We start from the raw sequence: 25,014 nt of genomic DNA on the forward strand, positions 1-25,014 counted from the left end.
GTGAGGGTGAGAACATGTCGAAGCTGTCCAGTTTCCGGCGGACAGTTCAAGAAAAACCAAGGTGTGGAGAACTATCCCTCCACCATCCTCCACAGGGACGTTAGGAGGTTGGTGGTTCTGCTTCCAGTGGAGGAGCAGTAAAGAATCCCCACCATGGTGTGTTTCAGTTGGTAAAGGATCCCCACCATGGTGTGTTTCGGTGAAGAAACAAGACTCTCCCCACTACCATCCTCCCGAAGGCTGGTGGTGTGTTTCGGTAAAGGAGGTTGTAATGTCAGCAAGGACAATGTGTGTTGTTCATGGACATTAAAACTAACTTGAAGAGATAGTTATTCATGTTGTAACATAGTACGGTAATATCCAAGTATGCAATGTTATTTGCATGGTCATGGGGAGAATTTCATATCTAGAAGTTTAACTGTTTTGGTTATGGTGGCCTACTTAGATTCTAAAATCAGTAGACCAAGTGGGAGGTGTAGAACTTTCCATCGGGTATAACTAGTGTTTACATATATAATATATGTTAGTGATGGATGTTATTATTATGTTCTGGGGTATTTGTGAAAATTATTATTATTATTCCAAATGAAGGCATATTTATATTATATGTTATATTCTTACTAGGTTATAGGTTTGTTTATTATTATTCCTGGTCTCCAGACTATTTGTCTGTGTATGCTTAATTAGTTACAGTGCGCAGGCATCTTTGCCTTTAGGTTTCATTTTCATTTAGTTGATGTTCAGGATTGGTACGCCTTGCCGGTGAGTGACTATGAACTAGCATTGCTAGTAATTCAGATAAAGAATTAATATCACATGATTGTGTAAATTTATTAGTTAATTCTGGTATTTGTATGTTCATTGCAGGTTTACAACCTAACCAACGCAAACTGTCACTAATATACAGCTGACAGACTAGCGTATAGCATTCAGGCTACCTTTGTGGATGAGGATTGTGTAACTTATGTGTTCGCAATAAAAGCTCAAAAAGTGACTCGAGTTGTATCCGCTGTACTTTTCCTGAAACCCTTCCAGTGGGGAGTTTATTGAGCTATAGCAGGTAGCTTAATAGAGAACTGGACAATGATTAATGTTGGGTTTTAGTGCTGGTGATTGTAGCCCTGAGATTCTACAGTTTGAGAGCCAACAGCAATATGAACAATTTTGAAAAATCTTTATGCACTGGAGCTCTTGTGTTTAGACACACAAACATCAATAATCAGCATATAAATCACAACAATGGTGACAATAAACAAACTAGTAACACACAGATCAACTCTGAACATCACAAAACAAGCTATAAAAGTCATAACAAAACAATAGCAAAAAAAAAACAACAAAAAAACAAAAACATGCAAACAGGAAAAACAATGAAAATTACAGGACAATTCAGCTGTATAATTTATTCATACTGCAATGCATGATGGGAGCCATGGATGCATTTTGATTGGTGGCTCCCATATTGAACTGCAAAATGAATCTTTCGTGTGATTGTCACCATTGTTGAGATTCATATGTAGATTCTTGATATCTGTGTGTGATTTTAAAACCTTCAGATTATTAAAGCACTGCTGGAATTATCTACTGTAATCAATAGAACATTTGTATAATCTGTTTATAATGCTGGTTGAGTGAATCAGGACACTACAGGATTGTAATTTCATAATTTAAACATAACCATCATGAACTGGGCTGTGTTTTAAGCATTTTAAGCCTAACTTGATCGTAGAATGATTGCAACAAAAGGTCTGTACGATCAAAATAGGCTTACGATGCTTTCAGGAAACACAGCCCATGTAAATGGTAAATGGACTGCATTTATATAGACAGACCCAATGGCCACCAAAGCGCTTTACATATTTGCCTCTCATTCACCCATTCATTCATTCATTCATACACCCACGGCGGTGTCAGCCATGCAAGGCGCCATCCAGCTCGTCGGGAGCAGCTGGGGTTAGGTGTCTTGCTCATGGACACCTCGACACTTGGTCAGGTGGAACCGGGGATAGAACCACCAACCTTTCGGTTTGTAGACAACCTACATGAACCACTGAGCCACTGTCGCCCCAACCATGTCATGGTTTCTCTAGTAGTAACACATGTGCTTTATAAACACAGAGTTGGAGCAGCCAGAAAAAAAAACTAATGTTAAAAAGCAAAGAGTCCAGATCCCAACTAAAGCAAACACTGATCGCCATAATGGTGACATGAATCGAAACATACCATAAAGCATTACCATCTAAACTTCTGTTCAATATAAATAAGAATGTGTGTAGATGTATGATAGAAATACACTGGTAATAATAAGTACAATAATGTGAAATGGCTCGAAGTCAGTATTTCTTGTGTTACTCTTTGTTCTGTTCTTGTTGTTTCTCTTTCCTTCATTGATTCTTCTTATTAACATTAGGTGTCACCACTAATGGCCAATTATCACTTAATTAATCACTTAATTATCTCATTAACTTCAACACTGCTTCAGTGTTCATTTTTAACACCCTGTAGTTGGACCTATATGTACACCAAGAGTGTACATATGTACACTGGGGATTTTGCTGTGCATGAGGATGTCCAACACGAAGACTGAACAATCTATGTATCTTTATACTGTATGTGCCAAGTGTTTTGAAAAAAATAAAAGCCATCTAAAGATGATAACTGGACACCACACTTAGATTAAACATGACGGGATAATTGCTACTGGATGCTGTTGAAAAATATTGTGCAATAATTCATACTTTTGAATTTACTATTTAAACATTAGGATGTCTACATTAAACAGTAGTCATGAAAAACCCTGACCCGAATGCAGTCAAGTCAAGTCACCTTCATTTATACACCGCTTTTAACAATATGGACTGTTTCAAAGCAGATTACAGTGATAATAGTAAATTAAAGTAACAGAGATTGTTTTGGGTTTACAGCAGCTCTAGAATAAAGTTATTGTCCAGCTAAAGTTAGTTTTGATTGATTCACTTCCATCGCAGTGATCATTAGTTATTAACTTAGGGGCCGCTAATAGAAATTCTTTAATGCGATCCGTCCGCTCATCCGCACAACAACAGTGTCTGATGCTCGAGAACACAAACCCTGAAATAGATTCCAGGGTACAAGTAAAAATAAAATAAAAAAATATTTTTATTTTTATTTATAAAAAAATAAAATAATAATTATCTCTGCGCAAACTTCAAAAACGCAAACCTGTGAAAACGCTGATGGTGTGCACAAGCAGGCATTCGCGTTTGAATATATATGTGCACAGACGTGTAGTCTTTCTTTACAAATTGACCTCAACAAACTACTTGTCTGGCCTTAAGAATGTATAATACAGGATTATGTATCGCTTCCGTGTATCCCGACAACGTTTTGTCAGTACAGAGGTAAAGGGAAGGAGGCCTTCACAGGGGAGAGACACTTCAGGGATGTGTTGTCGTTGTGTCCAGGCGCAGGTCCTTCATCAGATCCGGATTGTGTTGCTGGCCTTTCACTTGTGTTGCACTAGAGAACTAACAACTCAATAAATCCCACAACACTTAACATATTTTGTTGGTAAGTGAAGTACAAAATAAAATCAGTTCAATTGTAGTTTGCCAGAACCCTTACCAAAAATAACACAAGATCAACCCATTTTCACCTGCAGGATAACCCATTTCAAGCAACACTTGCTAGTTATAACATTAAAACACAACATGACACAGGACAAGTGTTCAAAAGCAGCACATCCACTACAAATATTTCTGTTTAAATTCATTTGAAAAATGTTGTTACTTCATTCTGGATAATGATTTTATGTCATTTGAGTGCATAACTCCATTACTGAGAGTGGCATATTTAATCTAAATGCGTTTATGTTGTAAAACAGAGTTTAAATCATTCTGTTTACTTCATTACTTCACTCACTCCAGTAAAAGGGTGCATACGTACGGTCTAGAGTTGAGTGTCCGTACGGTGCGCATATTTACGCCTAGTTTATTTATTTTTTAAATCCTGATATGTGTGTGTGTGTGTGTGTGTGTGTGTGTGTGTGTGTGTGTGTGTGTGTGTGTGTGTGTGTGTGTGTGTGTGTGTGTGTGTGTGTGTGTGTGTAAAATTGCACATATTTCTATGCCCATTTTGTGCATTCCCAACGTTTATAATTCCAGCCTGAACCTTAGATGAAATCAACTGAAGATAAAATAAGACATTAAATCTGAAGATCTCAGCAGAGGAAGATTAAACATCTCCACAAACAGCATTACCAGCTTCACTTATTACTAACCAGACTGGCTTTATTTCTACCAAACATGTGCAAAAGTTCTTTTTAAGGTTAACAGAGGTTTAAATGTTGATGTTTAGTTGAAAATGTTTAAAGTCATCATTATCTGTGTTTGCTTTAGTTGAGATCTTCTTGAACCTTGACTTTTGTTAGTTTAATGTTTCTCTTTCAGCAAACATTTGTTATTGCTCAAGAAAGAGAAAGATGAAAAAGCAAATTAACATGACTGTTTTAATGACTATCAAAAAACGCTTTTTCTGTCGTTCTGTAGTCAAGCTGCAGTGGAGTCAGGGAGGAGATTGACGATTTTATTTTTGCTGCCATTGATGCTTCATATAGAGAAGGAAAGAGGAGGAAAGCTAAAGACTTTACAGTTTGTGTATGTGACACTATAGGAATGCCTATAGTAGCCTGTATTCAACAGGGTTGTGTGATATGGGAATGTGGGAGAGCCTGCGCTATAAAAGCGCTCTTCCCCAAGTCTCCTCAAGTATCTCATTTATATCTATCAGATGTTTTTCATCTCTTAATTCACTAATACCTTCATATTAATGCATGATGTAACATGTTAAAGAAAGATTAAGGGACAGAAAGGGACAATACCAAAGTATATAAAACTACTTATATAAACTGTGAAACTAACTTCGGCAATACATTATATTATGGTTATGATGTGGGAGAAACTACATTAAAAGTACAGTTTAAATAAATATTCATGGAAAAACAGCAAAACACATACCAAAAAACAACAACCCTTGGTTCAAGTGATAAAATCATAAAGAAAAGCTTGAAAACAAGTCACAACTAAACTGAAAAAAGCATCTGATAATAGATCAAGATAAAATATAAAGAACCAGGAACATGAAATCTGTACACAAATCTCCAGTAAGACACTAAGCAATCATGTGTGAAGCAAAGACGTCTGTCTTACGTTACGTCTAAACAAAATGCTTCGAACCTTTGAGCTCATCAGGTCTAGTAACATATTTATAATAGTGCATTTAGTGAACTGATAACAGACAATGAGAACATCATGGCTGTTCTGGATTATTGACTCTGTTTGTATGTTTGTATGTGGGTATGTTGACATTTTTGAGAAAAATGTTACATAACAGGCTGTATAGTAAAATAGCAATGCTCACGCTACAGATCAATCATGGTATTAGTGGCACAGTGATTATCCTTGTCTTTTATTCTTCTCTTGTGTTTAGTACAAGCTGTGGGTGAAATGGGTAACGTGTCAGACTTCCAAAAAGGACAAATCAGGGAAGCCCATTTAGCAGAGAAGCATCTGTACATCCTTTACAGACAATTTGTTTTTGGTGTTTTAAGAACAACAGTCTGTACGACTATGACTATGTACACTGTAAAACTTTGACCTGTAAATTAATGGTAAAATACTGGCAACATTGTTCTTTACTGTAATATACTGTATGTTACGGTAAAGCAGGGATGGGCAACTCCGGTCCTCGAGGGCCACTGTCCTGCAGAGTTTAGCTCCATCCTAATTAAACACACCTGAACAAGCTAATCAATGTGTTCAAGATTACTAAAAAAATAATTTTTGTCAGGATTGGATTTAAACTCTGCAGGACAGTGGCCCTCGAGGACCGGAGTTGCCCATCCCTGCTGTAAAGAAACCATGAACTAAATTAAAACTCGAGTTAACTCGTTTCATCTGCAGAATCTTAAATTGGTCAACTGCCATTACATTCATAAACTAATAATAATAATGCGCTAGTAATGTGAGAATATTATTACTGTGAACTTATTCTTTTGAGTCCACTAAACATATTTTATATAAAGATATTTTCACTGGATCAGCAACCACACGATCACCGCCTGCTGAGTATAAAGCAACATGCAGAATACCATCAATATTTCTTGTTCTTCTCCTGGACTGAAACACAGGCTCTACTCTTCAGCACAAAGGTGACACACAAAACTCTTTTACAGTAAACTACTGGCTTCAGTGTTTTTTTAACTTACAGTTTTTTACTGTTAAAATACATTTCATGGCTGTGTCTTTTTATCTTACACTGTTAACCCTTTCAACCCCACAGGAAAATCCTGTAGTGTCAAAACTACAAAGAGTAAAAGTAGCATTGAGGCAGTGTTGTAGTGAGATAATTAAGTGAATATGTAAGTGATTGTTGAGCATTGTCGATTCAAGCCTTTATTTTTAAGATTTTTGTAATTTAATTAATAGTAAAATTTCATCAAATTTGAATGTAATATTCCTTTTGTAATTTAATTGAATAATAACAATCCTTACTGAATTATTTAAATAAATTATGTATGAATTATTCAATTTGATTTTATTGAATTTTACTATTAATTAAATTGAATACATCATAAAAAAAAACTAATTATTGAAGTATTCATTACTGCATTTGAGTATCAATAGATTAACTGATTTTACAGTTTAATCATACAAACATGTCTGATGTTATTCTGGTGTTCTGGCACCATCAACAATTTGTTCGTTATGGTATTTAAAAAATCTTACAAACATACAGAATTAAATGCTTAAACTTTCATGAATGCTTTTCTTAAACAGTTGCAGACACTTTCAGAGATGGGGAGCAAACAGTCAGTTCTACAAGCTAGTGGCTACGAACTAGTGAGTGAACAAGACAATATGATGCTGGTGAAAAATAAAAGTGGTGATCAGTTTGTCATTAAAAAGCTGAATGATAACCAGGTAAGATGGATACTTTGTTTCTAATGATATTTAAATTAAAGACAGAAATTCTGATACACACAGTCTGTGTCTGTATGTTTTCAGGATGCCGTATCAAACTTTCTCCAAAAGCTCAAACATCCACACATCGTCCAACACAAGGAAATCATCAGAGGTTAAAAGAGACTTTAAAAGTCACACTTTGATAACACATCTTAATTTACATGCAGGGCTTTAGAGTATCTGCATAGATATTAAAAAATCTTTTTAAAGCACACTGTGATGAATGAATCTGCTTTCAGATCATGACTGCATGTATCTTTTACTGGATCACTGCGAGGGTGGAGATCTCACCGAGATAACAAAACTTAAACTACTGGGAACAATTACATTTTCTAAGGTATGTTTGTAGATTTAGAAATGGTGAAATTTAACCCATTATGATTTAGAGAAATAAACTGTGAAACTGACATAAATTAAAGGACCTAAATTAAAGCATTTGTCTACAAATTGAACATGTTATCTGTAAATATGAACTAATATTGTGATTGTGTTGCAGTGTTTAAGTTTTAGGTTGATTGTTTTCAATATTCTTTTTCTCTTATTGTAATTTTTAAAGTTGGCATTAAATGAAAGTTGTAATAGTCTTCTGTTTTGTGCCATATAGTTTAGTGAAATGGCTTCTCGGTAAAGAAATAAAATTGTAGGGCAGGGGGAATTGGTAGGATGGATCATCGTGGTTTGCTACTGCTGTGATCTCATGTGATTGACAGGTTACTGTCCCGCCCTCGTGTGTAACATATCATCAGAGAAAAGATTACGCTGCAAGAGAGAGGGGGAGTTAATTTCATTAAAGATCACGAGAGCACATGAATAAAAAAAAAATCTGCACATATAAATCTTTATAATAAATATTACAATATTCCATTAAAACAACAAAACAAGAATTGTCCATTTTGATTTGATGGTGACCAACTAATCAAGTCCCAACAAACACACGCTGGACTCAACTAATCCAACGTCAGTCGGACGTCATATTTTGGTTGAAAATGAAAGTCGGGTTGACGTCTAAACCCAACGCTTGTTTGTTTGACCTATGAACTAAACACGTGATGCGCATGTGAACGCCGTCGGCTTTTCGCGGGTTTGCATTTTTGAGGTCTGCGCGGAGATAACCTTTTTTTTCGAAATCTGTTAGAGCGCTGTCGTGTTAGCAGCATAAGATAATAACTAATGATCTTCGCAACGGAAGTCAATCAATCAAAACTAACTTTAGCTGGACAATAACTTTATTCTAGAGCTGCTGTAAAGCCAAAACAATCTGTTACTTTAATTTCCTATTATCACTGTAAAGCTGCTTTGAAAGAATCTATGTTTTTAAAAGCACTATATAAATGAAGGAGACTTGACTTGACTTTGTTTTGAATAAGAACCGCACTGCAAAATGAAATGCACGGCAGCACATTAAATCTCTCAAGATCTCAGCAGAGGAGGAATAAACACTTCACTTATTACTAAACAGACTTTATTTCTATTAGACGTCTACAGAAGTTCTTACTGAAAATTAACAGAGGTTTAGATGTTTAGGTTTTATCAAAAATAATAGTTTGGTTTCAATTCACCATTATGATGATCGGTGTTTCCTTTGGTTTTGTAGTTTGACTCTTGACTTTTTAACATCATTTTTTCTCTGGCTGCTGTTTATTATGGCAAGAAAAGCAGGAGAAAATGTGATCAGAGAATGTCAGATGTCTAGTTGTAATAAGTACTGCCATGCATTTCACGTTTTTTTAAACTTTTTTATTTTCCTGGTTTATACCAACCTAAATTTGACATCTGCCCAACGTTGGAGCTTGATGTCAAACAAACGTTGGATATTGACAAATGAGAGTGTGCTGGGTATGACAGTCCTTGTTGAGTGTGGTAATAAGGTGTAGAGTGTGATTAAACTCAGAGGAGAGTGAACAGTTTGTGAATGGTGAATGTGTGGAAGTTGAGGGATAGCTTGGTGTAGCCGTGACAGTAATTAGGAAGGAACATGCTTAAAATTTACAAAAATGAATAGGCATACTGAATATAAATTGAATATTTATATTATATTGTTATTATATATTAAATTATTATTATATATAGCCTATATTATATATTAGTCTTTCACCGTAGCCTTTAAAATACCAAACTACTGCAAAAATGTTTTCCACATTTTTAATTTCACATTTGATGTATTTATAGATTCTGGACTGGACTGCTAAGATCTGCATGGCATTAAAGCACCTGCATGATCAACAGATCCTGCATAAAAACCTGCAACCCAAGGTATAAATGCAATACAGTTAAAGTTGGCATGAAATGAAAATCACCTCTATTTGCTGTTTATATATTAACATGGATTTAGAAAATAGAGGTGCATTTTCATCTACAGATCTTATTGTGAACTTATTGTGAATTCATGCATACATTTGTTTTTAAATCATTTTTGTTTAATTAATCAGATTGGCATAACTGAACTCTCCGGTTAAACAACTTGGGCTTCACTGCACTTTTAAACGCACAGGAAAGTTTGTTAGCTGGTAAATAACATGATTGATTAAATTTTTATGCATTTAACTAATTTGACATTCTGGTCTGACTGGACCAAAGGCTGGTTACAATAACAGCAGAAGCACACAAGATAACAGATACAGATACATTTTAGAAATCAAATAAAGAGGACATTACTTATTTAAAATACAATTGAAGGCAAATTTCTGAAATGTTTTAATTAGTTAAGTCACAAATGAATCATATTAATAATCAAATAAGCATGAGCATAATCCCCATTTATTATTTTTAAACTAATATTGCAGCTATAACAAACTCAATGTGTGTTTTCTTATGGCAGAGCATATTTTTCACTGCATCTGGAACCATTCGTCTTGGAGAGTTAGGAGCGATTCATGAATGGTACTGTACTCATTTGATTCAAAACATGACTTGTACGTAAAATAACACGTAATAAAAGAAATATAGTCCATATGTGTCATTATGATCTGAACCATGTATTTCTGTTTTTATCAGGTCCATTGAAGCACAGACAGCGGAAAATAAAAGCTCTCTCATATGTAGCACCTGAGAATTTGAATGCAGACCTTTTGATGAGAAATCGTAATAACACCATTTTCAATGTTTCTATTATTATTTTAATACATTTCAAAATCTACCCTTCATAATCTTCACTTTTTTACATTGAAATTTGGAGTCTGGGATGTGTCATCTATGAGATGTGCATGCGGAAGTGCGCGGTATGATTTACTTTCATTAGATATTGAGCATGTTTGGTTTAATGATAAGCTTTAATAAAACTATAAATTATATATTGCAAAAAAATATTCAACCGCATGGAGACTGTAATAATTTACTAATGTAAGCTTTTCTAAAGATCCAGAGTTTTTTTTTTTATCTATAACAGTTTAGTGGCAAATTAAAGGTGAGGATGTCATTATATAGAATTTTTTGTAATATAGTTATGTCATAATTATTCAACCCCTGTTCAATGCTGCTGTTTCTAAGTCACTCATTTGTATGGTATGGAAGCAGTGTCGACTTGCATTAGCACTGCACGCCAAATTGGCCATTCGATTTACATCCTAAGGGCCCGAACAGGGCAATGCTGGTGTGGAGTCTGTTGACCCTCAGTAAAGGGGAGAGCAGAGAGTGAAATAAATTGTGCCTTAAAGGGTGTGGAAAGTACCTTAGACATATATCCTCGTCTGGGTTTTAAGTGTCCTATTATAGTTTTTCCGAATATTCCCTTTCATGCAGTGTGTAATATACCTGTTTATTAGGGGTGTAGCGATACACATATTCGTATTGAATCGCTCGGTACGAGGTTTTCGGTTCGGTATGCATTATAAACCAAACGATTTGGTGCAACCAAAAGTTTGTTAGCAGTCATACTGGCGCGACCACCACAACGTTGCCTAACATCAAATGGCAATTTGGCGGAAGAATGAAGGCGGAACAAAACTGCGCTGTTCATTTGTGCTTCACGGACCGCTTTTCAGTTTGGACCAATGTCAGTGCAGCACGAGCCGATCTTGATAAAGCGACACTGTTACCATACAGTGCTAAGAGATCCAGTAAAGAAAACATTTGCATTCACCACAGAAGTAATAACATCGTTACGACTGTGAGATCTAGTGAGAAGCATTCAATTGTCTCTGTTATTAACCGTAGATCTCTATTAGATCAAACAGCTCTGACGTGGAAACCAGTACAAACATTTTGTCATGAATTAACTAGTTATCAGTCCTCAGATCTGCAACATTCACCATGGTTTGATTTAATGTAGTAACACTAACTGTAATCATGGACTTTTGGCAGGAATAGTAAAATGCACCTCTCACCTTTCTCACACCTTTTTCCAGCACTTCAAAACTCAAATATTATCATATAATGTGATTCATTATTTGTTCATCCTTCAAAGATTACCCCCATTTATAAAACTAAAAGTTTCAAGATGTTGGAAACTCACACTTATTTAATATATATTTTAGTCAAACGATTAAAATATTGAATCGCGATTTATTGCTTTAATGTCATAGTTAACTCGCAATTAATCACACATTTTTATGTATTCTAAATGTCAATTGATTTCTTTTTGATCCATTATTTTTTTCTCATTTTAATGCTCTTATCAACATGGAAAAGTGGATCGGCAGTAAGTTTGTTCTTAGTTGTGGTATCCATGTGCTTCTGTCTGAAGTCATCCATTGTCGGCTGGCTTTGACGAGGGGGCAGAGAGTTCACATCAGCTGTGTGTGTGCTTGGCAATCAAGTGGTATTTCAGACTCGACGTGCTGCGATGATAGCTCAGTTCAAAACTACAAAACACACAGATCACTTTGGTATTGTCAATGGAACCATTTGGGAACTTTTTTAAAAGTAATCTTTCCATTCAGAATCTTATTGGCATCCATTTCGTCGTCTCGCGCTCGCCATCATCCACTCAAAACGTAACATTAGCCTACTACTCCTTGACCGGCTCGCAAGCCCAATCAAGTCTTTGTGCGGTGTGCCTGTTGTTTTGTTTTCAGTCTAGCTAGATCTGGTGTGGTGTTGTAGTTTTTCTAATGTTACTAGTTGTTGCAACAGCATGTGAACAAAACTTTGCGTTAACGGCATTAATAACGCGTTTTATAAAAAACGATTAAAAATGAAGGACATTTCTCTGACGTTTCTTTCTTTTTGCTGTATCAAAAACGTACCTGTGTCGTATCGAACCGAACCGACCCGTAAATTTTGTGAACCGTACACCCCTACTGTTTATGAAATGTAAGAATTCTGCAAAATTGTAAAGTCGAAAATGAACCGCCTATACAAGTAATTTGTAATTCAAATCCCACTGCGTGACGGTTCTATGTCACTAGAAAATACCTATGTTGTTGTCCACCCGAGAACAACTTAACCTGCCCTCAAACTTGTAATTTTTCTGACGACTGCTTCTAAATTCTCAACGTGGGATTTGCAAAATCCTTGCTCTTGAAAGTGGGTCAGTACACTGTAAAAATGAATACGAATGAATATGCTAAATCTAATCAATAAAATTGAGGCAACAGATTACAAGCAATATTATTAATTAAATTTAACAAATTAGAATTGAGTAATAATTAACCAAATTAATTCCTTAAAAGTTAACCATTTAAAATGAGTAAAATTTACACATTTATTTAAACAAAAATATCGGAATAACAGACTGACGTCAAAGATGAATTAAGAACACTTTTTTTTTATTGCCAACATTGAAGACACCTGATGTTAACAAGCCGAATCACTGAAGGAGAAAACCGTAATTGGTATGTTACCATTATGGAGATTAATGTTTGCTTTAGTTCGGCTCTTGACTCTTAAATCATTGACTTTAAATTTTGTTTGGTTGTTGTATTTCAGTTATAACAGCCAGATGAACAAATAGAAAAGGTGATCTGATGGTGTTGGTTGTGTTTTAACATAACCATTATTTCACAATCATTTGACCTGAGTCATGGAACTCATATAGAGCCCAATTTAGGTTTACTTTATTAATTATAGCAGCACTGTCCTTGTACAGCATAATATTTGTAACCTTTACAATGTAATCCTAAGAATTTTTTAAACATATCTCAAATACAATTTTTTTTTTTTAGTTTTTAGACACACATACATCAAGAATCAGCCTGTGAATCTCAACAATGGTGACAATTATAAAGCATGTTGCAGTGCATTCTGCATGCCACCAATCAAAACTCATTCATGGCTCCCATCATGCATTGCTGCATGAATAAATAATGAGCTTGTGTTCAGAGTTGATCTGTTTGTCACCATTGTTGAGATTTATACGCTAATTCTTGATGTCTGTGTGTGGCAACATAAAGTACCTTTAAAAATGTCTTATTATTGATTTGTCATTGAACTTATCATTGAAAACGCTAAAAATATGAAGCTGTACAAGGACAGGGCTCCTATAATTATTTACTTTCAAATATAAAGTAAACTTAACTGAGAAATAGGACTCTATACGAGCTCTGTGACTCAGGTCAAATGATTGTGAAATAATGATTATGTTAAAACACAACCAACACCATTAGATCACCTTTTCTAGTTGTTCATCTGGCTGTTATAACTGAAATACAACAACCAAACAAAATCTAAAGTCAATGATTTAAGAGTCAAGAGCCCAACTTAAGCAAACACTAATCTCCATAATGGTAACATACCAATTACGGTTTTCTCCTTCAGTGATTCGGCTTGTTAACATCAGGTGTCTTCAATGTTCAATCTTCAAAAAAAAGTGTTCTTAAATCATCTTTGACGTCAGTCTGTTTTAATTCCGATATTTTTGTTTAAGAAAATGTGTAAAATTTACTCATTTTAAATGGTTAGCTTTTAAGGAATTAATTTGGTTAATTATTACTCAATTCTAATTTGTTAAATTTAATTAATAATATTGCTTGTAATCTGTTGCCTCAATTTTATTGATTAGATTTAGCGTATTCATTTGTATTCATTTTTACAGTGTAGGAGAGGGGTACACCGCGATAGCTGCCATGTATACTTTGAGCGTGGATGGAGTGCATCTGCCATCCAACAGCTCTTGCAGGAATAAGAGGATGGAAGCTCATTTTCAGGTGTAAAGGAGCCTGGTAGAAGGTGCTCTGGCCTCAGAGATCGTATTCATAATCTCCCGGAGGAGATGTCAAGGCTCCCGTCGAGAGGCCACAGATGGAGGCTCCACAAATCAGGTTGGGTATGCCAGATTGCCTCCCTCCATTTGGGAAAGAAGGTCCCTCCTCAGCGGGATTGGCCATGGGGCTGCAGACAGCAACATAACTATTCCTGGAAACCAACCTGGTAAAACCGAGCATCTGTCCTCTCTGATTTGGTTGATGACCTGAGGGAGCAGAACTACTAGAGGGAACAGCATAATGGCGCAGAGAGGGTCCCCTGTTGGCTAATACATTATTTTTCTTCACGCAATGCGTTGGCTGGGGGACAGCAAGGTCTTCGTCAAGTTATTCATGAACCCTAGAAATTCCAAATGGCTGAGAGGTGTCTTTGAGCGAATTTGAGTGAGTAACCTTTTTTTATTGTCTCTAAAACCCAATTGACATGCCAGGAACGGCTTCCCAAGTTTGGTTCCAGGCGGCGAGGGGTATGAGAGCCGTAGATGTCAGCTCGCTGCCCCTTGGTCGGGGGCTGATGCTTGCAGCAGGATTTGTGTTTGTTTTTCTTTGGGCTGAGCGGGCGCAGGAGTCGACACTGACTTAGAATAGAAGAGGCAGAAGAGCCTGCTTCAGTAGGAAATTGCGTATAACATGCAATGCCTTTCTGATCACCATGAAACGCTCAGCAAAGCTGTGCAGAACCCAATAGGCCCAAGGGACAGAAAAGGGAGTCAAGGAGCGCAGTCTTACCGTCAACAATGGTTAGGGCATGCAAAGCAGAAGTGTAAGCGTGGGCTGGGCAGGGGGTGTGCCACAACTGGTAAGTTCATCATGAACTAATGGGGTAGGTTCCTGGTGGCTGCAGAAACCATGAATGTCTGAATGTAGGCTTTATGAACTATTTTAAGCATCAAAGTGGTAGTAGCGTAGCTGTCCACTGATAATTTTTTTTTTTACCAACTAGTGACCACATATTTTTGTCTGTCTTTAGTTTACAGGAAGAAGAACAGTTGATATTATTACAAAGATACTTACCTGCTCCTATGGAAGCTCTTCCTGAGACCTTCTCTGAGGAACTTCGTCAGCTGGTAAAAGACACACTTCAGATCGATCCAGCGAACCGACCGTCTGTTAGTGAGATCTTGATGAGGCCTTTCATTATTAATCATCTTTATGAAAAGGTGAGTTGAGTAATTAAAATGTAACTTTTCATACATTTTCCTGTAGTCTCCTAAAGTCATAAATTAACCATATTTTAGACAAAGGCACAAATGAATTTAAATAAAACACTGAACCGTCAAAGAAAATATTATTTCATTAAACTAGATTTTTTTCAGAGCACACAAACTATTGAAGAGCTTTATGGGAGGCTAAATGTACTTGAAGAGCTGGCCGATGGTTTGGAGAAAGTCCACTACAACACAACCGTAGGCAGCCTTGCAGGAGGTGTAGTGGGACTGGCTGGAGGAATCACATCTATAGTGGGACTTATTCTGACTCCGTTCACTCTTGGAGCCTCTCTGATAGTAACAGGGGTGGGAATAGGTGTAGCAGTAGCTGGTGGAGTAACTTCTGGTACAAGCAACATAACAAAGATGGTTAACCAGCGCACAGACCGTCAAAAGATCAAAATGATCATTACAGAGGCCCTGTCCACACGGACACGGGTATTTTTATAACCGTGACTTTTTTTACGCGGTTCGGCCGTTCGTCCACACGAAAACGCACTGAAACCGAACATTTTTGAAAACCCCTGCCAGGGTGAGGATTTTCAGAAACGCCGGTTACAGTGTTGTCGTGTAGACAGTGAAACCGGGGTTTTTGCCTTGCGACGTCAGAGTGTGCGCCGTTATCCGTTGTGTTTGACGTCAGATTTGCGCTTCTGATTGGCCAACGGCTTTACGGTTAAGGTTTATATCGCCGCCTGCTGGCGTGGCATGCTCTTGACCGTGCTTGATAGCGTGTTTTTGCGTTTTCATGTAGACTGAGACCGAGCATGTGTGGACGGGATTTTTTTTTTAAACGCTGTAGGAAAAACTCCGGTTATAAAAATACCCGTGTCCGTGTGGACAAGGCCAGAGTTACAAGAAAAAATTGCCTCCACAAGCAGCTGCATCCAAAACATCCAAATAGCAGTGATAACTCAAAAAGTGCCTTCTGAAAGCAGGGAATCATGGTCCAATGCACAATCTGGGGCAGATTTGGCAAATGTCGGGGCTCGACTTGGACAAGGTCTGGGTGGGATTGCAGAGCTTATCCGCTTAACTCAAGTCTCTAGTGTTGGGAGAATTGCAGCTCAGACTGCAAGAGCCGTTCGTGTGGCTGAAGCAGCAACAGGGGTTTTGACTGGGCTATTTGTAGCTGTTGACATCTTATTTATTTTCCTCGACTCCAAAGAAATTCACAACCTCCGCAGAGATTATGCTTCAATAGCGACTCAACAAGAATCAGAAATTGCAGCAACTATTACACAATCTGAAAGCAACCAAACCCCTGGGTCAACTAAAGATCCAAGAAATGTGCAAGAGCTGCGGTCTGAGATCATGAGATTTGTGAAAAAAATTAGGGAGACAAAAGAGGAGCTAAAAACGATTCTTGATGAATTAAATGTCGAACTGCAAAACTTAGAACCGGACATAAAAACACAAATAATTAGAAATTACTAGAGTTTATAATGCTCAGTATGTTATTTTGTCATAGACATATGTCTTGTGAATAGTAGCAGCATATGTTAGTTAAGGGTTTAATATGTTCTGGGTTTTAATGATAAAGTGATTTCTAGTTTGGTTATCACTCAGGGGGAACTTCTCAAGAATAAAATAAAGCAGCATTTATCTCGTTGCACTTCCAATAATCCAGTGATTTTAAGCATGTTAGGAATTTATTTGGGCTTTTTCTATTTAGAGTTTAGTTTTTGTTTCTTAATGTTTTCAGAACTAGAAAAAAAAGGAAACATGTAAGCCCAAAAATGTCGTATTTTTGTGTATGCCGGTCTTTGAGATTGTCTGTGATCAAATGTAATTTTTCCTTCTGCAGTGTAATTGCAATTAGGGATGTAAATTGTCTGGAAAATATCAATGTATTTGTCATTAAAATTAATGATCAATTGAACAATTGATAAGAAGAATTTAGACTGTGTTTGGTATAATAATATATTGTATTTGTAATGTACCTTCCTTATACAGAAAGTGCTCATTAAAATCTTTGCTAAAAATATATGTCTTGAGAAGTTTCTTAAAACAATCGAAAGAATGAGCCTTCCTAATAGAAGCTGGTACCCAGCTACATTCTCAACTAAAGTTCTGTCAAGGTTCTCTCAAAGTTATTAACAAATTTTCTACCAGTAACATTAATTGAATGTTTGTTAAACGTTATCTGGGCTTTATATAGGACAAATGGTTTGGAGAATGGATGGACTTACAATAAACAAAGTGAGAATCCTTTATGAGTTTATTTTTAATAGCAGGGTTCTTATTTGAAAAGGAGGTGGAGTAAACAGGTGGTGCTGTTCAGCTTCATTTGCTACTGTATAATCAGACATTTATTAGTGACCATGCAGAATGTGATCAATGTAAACAGGATTTAATTTCCATGTTTGCATAACGTCCTGCTGATTTCAGTTTCTTTTTTAAAATGAAAGAATGTTTTATCAATTAAAATAAAAAAAAGTAAATAAAGAAATCAATTCAAGCCAACAGACATTTAAAACTCTTTAATTAGGCAGAGCGACATGCTCCGTGTGAGAATCCCCCCGGCCTGCCACCAAACCCTCAGCCCGTGGTCAGACCCTTCGTTTCTCCAGCCCGGAGTGCCCCTAGAATAAGTGTCCAGGTTTGCTGTGGTCTCCACAGATGCCTCCACCACTGGCTGGGGGGGCACGTACAGCGGGCATGCAGTAGCGGGGATCTGGAAAGGCCCCCAACATCAACTGCCTCAGGCTGCTAGCAGTACACCTTGCTCTGAGACGCCTCAAAAGCATGTACCTCTGCTTGATGAGCACCTCTGCTCGGCAATCATGTACTGGTCCGTATGGACAACACTGTGACCGTTGCATACATCAACCATCAAGGCGGTCTACGCTCCGCTCGCATGTCGCAACTCGCCCGCCATCTCCTCCAATGGAGTCAGAAGCATATGAGGCATTGGTGAAACCTCTGCTACACTGTAAAAAAAAATCCTAATTTTACAGAAAATAACTGTGATTTTTTGACGATCATTTTCTTTCATTTTAAATTGTACTCAAAACACTGTAAAATTACAAATAATATCTGTAAAATAAAAATCCAGCTGTTATTTTAGGTATTGTGACATTAATGACAAATTACAGTAATTTAAATTTTTTATACAGAAAATTGATTGTATTTTTCATACAGTATTTTTTCTGTTTTCTTAAATTACATAAAAATGTATGTAAAATTACAAATATAATCTGTAATTTAACAGTAACAAAACAGTTAAATGATAAAATGGTCAAATGACTGTCAGCTCCCCAAAAAACTGTAAAACATCCTAAATTAAATAAACTGAAAAACACTGTTATTTTACAGGTATTTCCTGAATAATCACGATCATATACCTTCATTGTAAAAAAAATCGTAAAAAAATGGTCAAATGACTGGCAGCTACGGCTGCCAAACAAAAACCATAAAATTAAAGTAAAATATGCTAATTTAAATAAAGTGTAAAAAACTTTAAAATAAATTTTATGTCACCATGATTGGGATCAGTGTCTGCTTTAGTTGGGGTCATGACCCTTGAGATTTAACTTATGCTTTTCTCTGGCTGCTTTAACTGTGTATTTGATACATGTTTGTCATAAATGCTGGAGAAAATATCAGATGATCTTGATTATTAATTGATGATGTCATAGTCATCATATGATGATCTGATTCACTGATATGACAGTCAAATCTCTGTATATGATAGCTTAGATTACAGAGTATGTAGGTGGTATTTAGCTTTATACAAAGTCTTTAATTAATGTCATATTTTTTCACATGACCCTTAGAATATTGTGGTATCAGTATTATAACAATATGCATTTAATATATATATATATATATACTACACAAAAAAGTTGTCTTTTTTTTAGTTGTATAGAGACATCAAGAATCAACATATGAATCTCAACAATGGAGACAACCAAAAAAGTTTTTTTTTCATTGTCACCATTGTTGTGATTCATACGCTGATTCTTGAAGTCTGAGTGAGTCTAAATGTTCCTGTCAAATATTTTCTGTATAATGACTTCATAAAATCTGAGTATCACAGCACTGGATAATGTTTTATAGAAGCTTTGTCATGCAAAATGAATAACTAATATTTAATGACATAATCAGATATTATACTTCAGATGGTATCAATGGAGCCGGACTCTACATGATGACTATTCTCACTACAAAGTGACCAACATTATCCGATCTGAGTTTCTCTTAGACCCTTACCATAAGAAATATGCATCAGAGACACACAGTTAATGCAGGCAGAGAAACATTAAAGTTCAACATTAAAAGTTCAAGAGCCCAACTAAAGCAAACACTGATCTCCATCATGGTGACATCAAACTTTATTCTTTTCAATAAAGCTTCAACTTCTAAACCTCTGTTAATTCTCAATAATAATGTTAGTATGAAAGAAATAAAGTCTGGATTGTAATAAGCAAAGATGCTTAGATCCTGAGAGATCTGGTAGTGTTTAATGTTCTGTTGGGGTTTAAAGTGTTTCTGTATGGTGTTTTTCGTGTGTCACCATTGTGTTGAAGAGTAGAGCCTGAGCTTCAGTCCAGGATGAGCAAATAAAACTGATGAAATGCTGCATGTTTCTTTATTTAACTGACAGTAACTGTGTAGTTGCTGATGTAGTGACGTATATAGTCAAAGCAAATCATGCATGTAATTAACTGCGTGTTTTTCAGTAAATAAATCAGAAAATAAATGTGAAGTAACTGTGTTTTAACTGTGTGTTTCTGTTAAAAAAGATTAATGAAGATTTCTGTAAAAGTATTTTGCACTCATTTAAATTAAGATATTTTACATTAATTTTATGGTTTTTGTATGGCAGCCGTTGCTGACAGTCATTTGACTGTTTTTTATGGGATTTTTTTTACAATGAAGGTGTTTGATCGTAATAATTCAGGAAATAGTTGTAAAATAACAGTGTTTTTCTGTAAAAAATGTAAGGAAAATTTGTGTAAAAGTTTTTTGCATTTCATTTAAATTACGATATTTTACTTTATTTTTACGGTTTTTGTTTGGCAGCCGCAGCTGCCAGTCATTGACCGCTTTTTTACGATTTTTTTTTTTACAGTGTAGGCTGGATCCCTACAGCAATCCCTTATGTGTATTCTTCCACTGAACGGCTCCCTACGACGAGCCTGTGTCTTTCCCGTGGCAGAACCCGCTCTGCCGTCTCTGACCGGTGTTGTCTCGCCCCTGCTATCGGCCGGAGCCACCTCAGTGATATTCACATCCACAGGAGTGGCTACAGAAAAAAAGAGACTGCAACCGGGCTCATGCGAAAACAAGGATAAATATCAGAAGGGCATTAAATGTAGTCACGCAATGCTGATGTTGTTAACATTAACAATTTGAAAACAAAGTATAATTTGCACAGTTTGACGTGATATGATAAGCGATCGTTATATTTTAATCAGCGTAATTTACTGCATCCTTTTTTTTCCTTAGTTGGTCAGAACAAAAGTGGATGTTACTTGTTCAGAGGACATTTTCCGGTGAAAATTCTTATGTTGGTCATACTTCCAAAAAGTATAATCTGTGATTGTGAATGACAGTCTCCAAACCGGTGGCGACTGACAGCCGCACATTCTCCTCAAAACATCGGATTCATCCAGCCTATAGATAGGCCTATCTATTTCTAATAATTCCAGGTTGCTATGGTCACGCAGCTTGTTTACGCATTTAACTCGTTTTCATGAGAAATAGATGCTGTTCCCTCAACATTAAGGAGTCATGGCCACAAAAAAAGTCCTTCCCTCAACATAGGATCTCATAAGGATCTAATTATTATCACATTTGCACAAGTTAATATGACGGTCCCACAAATTAATATCTCTGTGGCGATGACAAAACTAAGTGAACCAAACATAAATCACGAATCAGCTGAATGAACGATTGATTAAACTCACTCATTAAGACGGTGACTTTCCATCACCTACTGGCTGTTTTAGTTTCATATTTAAAATTATAATTTCATTGTTTTCATCATTTCAATATTCAAATGTTATATTTAACACATTAATCTCATAACATTATTTATGCAATTGTAATTGTAGTGTAAATGCATCCATGGCTCCTCTGCATTAAACAGTCTGTGTAAAAAATATCTAATGCCATTCAGAGTCAGCTTCTGCACATGCCACATCTGCAGTGCGAAGATGGATTTTGTTGATACTGATTTTGATTTTACTGGTAACAGGCTATAGTGCTTATTCTAACTCAATTTATTGATTGAAATTAAGACCATGACATACATGATGTTATACCATGATCAACTACTTACTGGGAGTGAAGTTTGAGGATAAAGAGTTTTATTAAATCACAGATGAAGATGAAGAACATCTAGATCAGTCACAATCCCAGACATCTGAGATCACTGTTTATGAGGTGTTTGCTGAAGAAAACCCAACATCTCTGACCATCATTGACACTCCAGGATACGGAGTCATTGAAGGATACGAGAAAGACAGAGAGTTCTCTTACGAGAGTATCTCTCGTACTGCGTAATATCTTACACTACAGGGAAAACCTATTTTCCACAAGATATTGAAGGCAAAAATTATCCTTAATTTTGAATCAATGTAAAACGCGTTGAGGAAAGACCTCCTCTCTCAGGCGAAGGGCTTGATTTGGCATCCTCGCCCGGATCTATGGTCCCTACATGCATGGGCCATCAACGGGTACACGCTAACCTCCCGGAGGGAGTGTTAAACACGATCACGCAGGCTAGGGCCCCGTCTACTAGACGGCTCTATTCCTCGAAATGGTCTGTATTCTCTGCCTGGTGTCAAGCTCAGGGCTTTTCACCCGTAGACTGCGGGGTTACGGAAGTGCTCTCCTTCCTTCAAGAGCTGTTGGATAAGGGCAGAACCCCATCCACGCTCAAAGTATATGTGGTGGCCATAGCGACGTTTACAAAACCAATGTCCGGCCAGTCACTGGGGAAAAACGACCTAGTCGTGCGATTCCTCAGGGGAGCTCGGAGGCTGAACCCTCACAGACCCCCTTGAGTCCCGGTTTGGGACCTTTCTACGGTTTTGGAAGACATGAAAGGTGCCCCTTTCGAGCCAATCCATTTGTCAGACATGAAACATCTGTCTTTCAAAACGGTGTTTCTAATGGCTCTCGCTTCAGTGAAGCACATAGGGGACTTACAAGCGCTTTCGGTAAGCGCGTCGTGTATGGAGTTTGGGCCTAAAGACTCATAAGTCATACTCAAACCAATGCACGGTTACGTGCCTAAATCTCTCAGCACACCGTTCAGGGCCCAGGTTATTTCCCTGTCCGCCCTTCCGGTTCACAATGAGGAGGAGGACGCGAGTCTCCTTTGCCCCGTCAGGGCTCTAAGAACTTATGTGTTCCGCTCGTCTGTTTTCAGACAGACTGAGCAGCTCTTTGTTTTGTTTGGCAGACGTTCTAAGGGACTGGCCGCATCAAAACAGAGCCTATCCAGATGGATAGTCGATGCCATAGCGCTGGCTAACACTTCTAAGGGCCTGCAGTGTCCTTTGGGTGTCAGAGCGCACTCCACGAGAGGCGTGGCCTCATCGTGAGCATGGTCTAGTGGGATTACCTTGCAAGATATCTGTACGACGGCGGGCTGGGCCTCGCCGTCTACATTTATAAGGTTTTATAACCTAGAGGTTCCCGCCTTACAGGCCAAGCTTCTGTCGGTCTAGAATTCAGTGCTATCTGCCCCGCTGCGCCGGCCCAGATGCTGAGTTTTGCCTGTGCATCGCTCACTGACCGATAGAACAGCTCCATGGGTGTTGAAACCTGTAGGGCCACCCAGTTTAGGCTGAAAGCTTTCACCCTGGCTGCGTGGTGCACTATTAATATGATTAGCTCCTGTGGGATGCTACGTTATAAGGAATGACGCTTCTAGCCTCTCTTCCTTCACTCTCTGTGAGTCTATGGTGATTATGCACTATATGAACCCGGGCTTCTGCCATTGGGACTTTGGTGTTGGATCCCAGTACGCACGGCGTGTTACACTGTGTTCCCCATAGCGTAAGATATTACGCAGTACGAGAGATACTCTCGTAAGAGAGCATACTCGGTTACTAACGTAACCTCGGTTCTCTCTAGAGAGGGAACGAGTACTGCGTATCTTGCCGTGCTTTGAACACGGTCTGGTTCGCTTCGGCGATGAAAACCAGTTTGTATCAGCCTGTCGAGCTATATTTATAGGATGAGGCCACGCCCTTTGTGGGGGACGTGACGAAATGGGCGCGAAGCGCCCCCATTGGATATGGCGTCACCCAGGACCTCTCTCGATAGGCTGCTGCTGTTGCCGCAGGGCAGACAATAGGCACGCGAGCCGTCTTGCCTATGTCTGCATGCTGCCGCAACGCGTTTTACATTGATTCAAAATTAAGGATTCAATATCTCGTGGAAAAGAGGTTTTCCCCGTAGAGTAAGATATTACGCAGTACTCGTTCCCTCTCTAGAGAGAACCTAGGTTACGTTTGTAACCGAGTACGATTTCTGAGATACATTGAATTCATTATATTGACACAGTGGATGCGTCTGAAAACTGATAAATGCTGCCTTCGGAGGATGCATTCCCACATCCAAATCCACTGTTAGTTTCACTTCTAAAATCGATCAGATGAAGGAATCTCAGGAGACAAGGCAGCAGCATAGATGTATCCTTTACTTTCCACTTCATGCTTTCCTTTCTGTGACAGTTGAGCTAGAAAAATAAAGATGGCATCTGAAAGTTGAGACTGGTCTCAGTTTGTGTGTAATTGTTCATTTTGATCATGTTTTCTACTTATGTCATTACTGGTGAGAAATTACTACTCTAGTCATTAAATATTCACCTAGATTTCACCAAAGCTTGCTCTATTTTGCTGTAGATCATTAAACCTTAACACTGCCTCAGAAGTCTGACTGAAATAAGTTTCGTGAGGAACCTTTGTGCGCAAACGCTGCCTGCAAAGTCATTCCCTAAGCTTTCAGATGCAGCTAGTGTGTTTTGTGATGAAGGCATCTCAGAATTGTGTTTCTGGAAAAGAGCTTTACATATGTAGTGTAAGAAATATAAACTGACTACGCCACCTCCTTATTTAAGGCAGGAGGAGCCCTCTAAAGGTCACAATACTGATTTTGGACAACAAATGTAGTTTATAAAAAGATAATTTTATTGTTCCAATAAAACCATCAAATGTTAAAAACTTGTCGATAATAACATTCACAGAAGTTGGAATTAGCTCTCCTTAAGACTGCAAGAGGGTCGGGCCTGCCCTTGTGGACCTCCTACCACCTGTAAGAGACAGAAGAAAACATAAAAAAAACCACAGCATACATAGCAAATAAGTAGTAACCTTTAAGTCACTATATCAGTGCCAACCTTCAGCACACACCACACAGCAGTGTCACACCACCCAAATCACCTACACTGAAGGAGGTTCTACTGTAGATGCAGGCCCGGCCCTGTACAAGGTCTCTGAGCACTGGAACACAAAAAGAGGAGAGCAGTACCAAAAAAACAAAGCAAATGATACACAACATTTAGGATCAAAGTCAATATCAATTAACAATAAACCACAATATAAATCTAAAATATACAAGAAACAGTGGCTGGTCTGCCCCTTTAACAATAAAGGAAACATGCATGTTAGTACAAATCAAGGCAGCCCACAATATGTGACGTGA

General features: G+C 37.5%; 1 long non-coding RNA gene and 1 pseudogene across 2 annotated transcripts; one reads left to right on the forward strand and one right to left on the reverse strand.

Annotated features, from left to right (window-relative positions):
• Positions 1 to 6,818: 6,818 nt before the first annotated feature.
• Positions 6,819 to 16,785, forward strand: LOC143737820 (uncharacterized; annotated as a pseudogene). Its single transcript, XR_013203738.1, has 7 exons — positions 6,819 to 6,959; positions 7,044 to 7,113; positions 7,241 to 7,338; positions 9,171 to 9,254; positions 15,111 to 15,300; positions 15,457 to 15,765; positions 16,201 to 16,785. The product of XR_013203738.1 is annotated as an uncharacterized LOC143737820 (transcript).
• A 7,694-nt stretch (positions 16,786 to 24,479) lies between these two features.
• On the reverse strand, positions 24,480 to 24,813 carry LOC143736523 (uncharacterized). The gene is made up of 2 exons (XR_013203469.1): positions 24,710 to 24,813; positions 24,480 to 24,622 (listed from the first exon to the last, which is right to left on the reverse strand). It is a non-coding gene; the product is annotated as an uncharacterized LOC143736523 (long non-coding RNA).
• Between the last annotated feature and the right edge of the window lie 201 nt (positions 24,814 to 25,014).

The sequence above is a fragment of the Siphateles boraxobius genome, unplaced genomic scaffold (genome assembly GCF_051911475.1).
Source record: "Siphateles boraxobius isolate OS27281-9 unplaced genomic scaffold, OSU_SipBor_1 130, whole genome shotgun sequence".
NCBI lineage: Eukaryota > Metazoa > Chordata > Actinopteri > Cypriniformes > Leuciscidae > Siphateles > Siphateles boraxobius.